A 4,244-nucleotide genomic window follows, 5' to 3' on the forward strand; every position below is an offset into this window, starting at 1 on the left:
AGATAACTTCATTCAGATTTATTTATTTTTATTTCATTTTCCAGATTTGTTTTTCTTCTGCCCACCATTTTCATTGGTGGGCCAGTCATAATGGTCCCGCGGGCCTGATGTGGCCCGCGGGCCTGAGGTTGAGTATCACTGCTCTATAGGAATCACAATGCTGTCATGGTGTTGTACGCTGCAAAGCTGCAAAGCTGCAAAGATGCATCCTATACGTTCACTCTATAGGAATCACAATGCTGTCATGGTGTTGTACGCTGCAAAGCTGCAACGCTGCAAAGATGCATCCTATACATTCACTCTATAGGAATCACAATGCTGTCATGGTGTTACGCTGCAACGCTCAAACGCTGCAACGCTGCAAAGATGCATCCTATACATTCACTCTATAGGAATCACAATGCTGTCATGGTGTTACGCTGCAACGCTGCAAAGCTGCAACGTATACAAGTCTTGTATACTGAGCGACTGCCATTAGATTTTTTTTTTAATTTTCGTTTTCTTCACGTCATGTGAAAAGCAGGCGCACATATCGCTGGTTCTCAACCAGTGGACCGGGGACCACCAGTGGTCCTTGGGAAGGTCCCAGGTGGTCCGGGGTCCGGGGACACTGCTAGAGCCGTGAAGATCTTCTCTTATGGGGGTCCCTGGGGTCACTATGGGGGTCCCTATGGGGGTTCCTATGGGGGTCCCGATGGGGGTCCCTATGGGGGTTCCTATGGGGGTCCCTGGGGGTCACTATGGGGGTCCCTATGGGGGTTCCTATGGGGGTCACTATGGGGGTCCCTATGGGGGTCCCTATGGGGGTCCCTATGGGGGTTCCTATGGGGGTCCCGATGGGGGTCCCTATGGGGTTCCTATGGGGGTCCCTGGGGGTCACTATGGGGGTCCCTATGGGGGTCCTATGGGGGTTCCTATGGGGGTTCCTATGGGGGTTCCTATGGGGGTCCTGGCATGTCTCTACAAACGGGGGTCCGTGGGCTGATTAATGTCAGTCTTTTACGAAGGCAGAGAGAATGGTTCCTCATCATAACTTCAACTTAGTGTTAGAGAATTAGACTCTACTCGTTTTGCCGCTCATAAGTACACGCACGCACGCACGCACGCACGCACGCACGCACGCACGCACGCACGCACGCACGCACGCACGCACACACACACACACACACACACACACACACACACACACACACACACACACACACACACACACACACACACACACACACACACACACACACACACACACACACACACACACACACACACACACACACACACACACACACACACACACGCACGCACGCACACACACACAGGAGAGGAGAGGAGAGGAGAGGAGAGGAGAGGCTTCACCTCTGGGCCGTCCTTTGTTGCTGCTTCCATTCGGTTACATTTCTGTTCCCTCTGCACACACGCACGCACGCACGCACACACACACACACACACACACACACACACGCACACACACACGCACGCACGCACGCACACGGGACTCTTAGCTGCTGAGAGAGAGAGAGAGAGAGAGAGTCAGGGGGCGTGACTGCGATGTTGAATGTAGTCCATCAGCGTTACAGTGAATAGACCACCCCCCCCCCCACCCACCCTACTGTCACTATAGGCTCTGGAGAGGAGAGGAGAGGAGAGGAGAGGGCAGGGAGGGGAGGGAGGTTAGGGGAGGGGAGGGGAGAGGAGAGGAGGGAGAGGGGAGGGGAGGGGAGGGGAGGGGAGAGGAGAGGAGAGGAGAGGAGAGGAGAGGAGAGGAGAGGAGAGGAGAGGAGAGGAGAGGAGAGGAGAGGAGAGGAGAGGGGAGGGGAGGGGAGGGGAGGGGAGGGGAGGGGAGGGGAGAGGAGATTTAACCTGCCACCGGTTAGTTTTAACATGCCCAGAACACCCAGAGCCCCATGCGTGCAGGAACGCTCCCGGGGCTCGTACTGTTCCTGAACCCTGCTGGCCACTTTAGGTGTTGCAGCCGTCCGCGCTCAGACACAGAGACGTACACACATACATACATACATAGGGACACACATAGCTGCGTATAATTGTTGAAGACTTTCACATATCATGTGTGCGTGTGTGTGTGTGTGCATGCGCGTGCATATTGTGTGTGCGTACGTGTGTGTGTGTGTTGGTGTGCGTCTCCACGCTTCCAATTTCTGATTTCACGCCGTTGCCTCATCATCTTTATATAAATAAAGCACTTAATTAATAAACACCCATAGCTGGTCAATTAATATTTGATCGTCACATTGTGCATAATTAACACGGCGTAACCACTCATTAGAGGCTTCATTAATTATGCAGAAATAAATACATAAACATGAGTGTTGATTCATCATCAGTGGAGATCTATTATTTTATTTTAATAGGGAATGAGTTTAATATGCTGACATTCCCTCAGTGCGTTTTAGCACCCTCTAGGGGCAGGTCAATGTTTTGTTGTTTCTTGTTCAGGGGTTTCTGTTCATAAAGTTCCACCTTTGAATGCTCCAGGTGTTTCCTATCAGCCAATCAAGTGATTACTATCAGCTTTGTGCTTAGTTCAGCCACAGTAAAAGAAGGCAGCTTCAGTTTGACGTCCATCCTGGTTCTTTATGTTCTTGAGAAGAAACGTTTGTTTCACTCTTCTGCTCTCACCACACGTGTACGTATGTGGCTCTGCAGCGAGCTAAACATAGCTTCTGTTAACAAAGCAGCCGAGACAGGAGCTGAACTTCACACATCATTCTCCATGGCATTATGTCATTTAGTCACCGTTTTATTTATTTTCAATGCACTGTTCTTTTTAGTTTAGTTTAGTTTTTATGTTATGTTATTTTCTCAGCTGCTGTTGCTAGTCATGGCTGCCAGTTCCCACCTGATGTTGTGTTGGAGTTCAGACTGATCCAGACTGTACTGAATAACTGCCAGCTTGCATAATGTCTTGAGGCTAGGACTGAAGTCTAAGACATACAGGTCACCTGGTCTGTTGTCTGCTCCAAAGAGGATGATACGATCTCCCACCATGCAACAGCACATATCCACCACTCCATGTGGGTGTTTCCCCTTTGGCTCAACCTTCTTCCAGGTGAAGGTCTCTGGACTGAATTTCCACACATCATTCAAGGTCTGACAATGGTTCCTTCCACGGCCACCAAATATGTACCGCTCTCCATTGTAGGTAAATGCTGAATGATCATAACGTCCTTCTGGAACAAGCTGTGGAGAAGGTGTGTCCAGCCAGTGGTTGATATCTGTGTCAAACACTCTGATGGGTTTGTAGCCCACCTTAGTGAAGCCCCCAAATACAAACATCTTTGTCCTGATGATGGTGGCAGAGTGACAGCTTGAAGCAGGAGGTGGAGTTCCTCTGGTGTTAATTAAAGACCAGACCATCGTGGTGGTGTCCAACTTGTAGAGGTCATTAGTGGATCCAGTCTGGGTACATCCTCCATGGATGAACATGACCTTTCCCAAGGCACAGGCTGAGTGGTACCTCTTCCCCTCTGGGACAGTCCCAGAAACCTGTGGTTTGAACCATATGTGGGCGTCGACATCAAAGGCATGAAGCACATTCATATTGTACTTCCTTGTGCAGTAATTATTCCCTCCCCAGAGGTAGACGGTATATTCTATCAGCACAGCTGTGTGGCCCCAGCGCCTGGAGGGAACCTCAAGGTGATGTTCTCCTGTTCCAGGGGTCACTGGGGTCAACTTCCTCCAGCATAAAGACACTGCGTTGAAGACGTGTACTTCAATGTGATCTCTTTCCCTCTGGTTTACGTCTCCTCCAAAGCAGTAGATCTCGTGTCCGACCACCACAGCAGCCTGGTCCTTCCTATGTTCTCCTTCCAGATGTATCGTCCAGTGAAACATTTCACACAGTAGCTCCAACGTCAATGAGTGTTGACAACTAGTTTACAGATGAACTGGTTAGGATGAAGGCAGCTCGGTTTCCTTGTTGCAAGTCACTAACTGATGTTTAGTGTATCGGACAAGTCTTTTTAAAGAACAATTGCACGGCTGTGATGTCATTGCATGATTACGTCATATTGACACACCATCTGATTGGCCATTTGACCAAGACAAACCATGTCAGTAATTTGACGTCACTCATCCATATTTGGGCATATGGCTAGGGAGCCCCTCTGGGGACCCCCGGAAATACTTTGGCCATGGGTTGAGAACCCCTGTCCTAGGACCCATGGGTTGAGAACCCCTGTCCTAGGACCCACAGGTTGAGAACCCCTGTCCTAGGACCCATG

This window comes from Protomyctophum bolini (assembly GCF_963924005.1).
Source record: "Protomyctophum bolini genome assembly, chromosome: 13".
Taxonomy (NCBI): Eukaryota; Metazoa; Chordata; class Actinopteri; order Myctophiformes; family Myctophidae; genus Protomyctophum; species Protomyctophum bolini.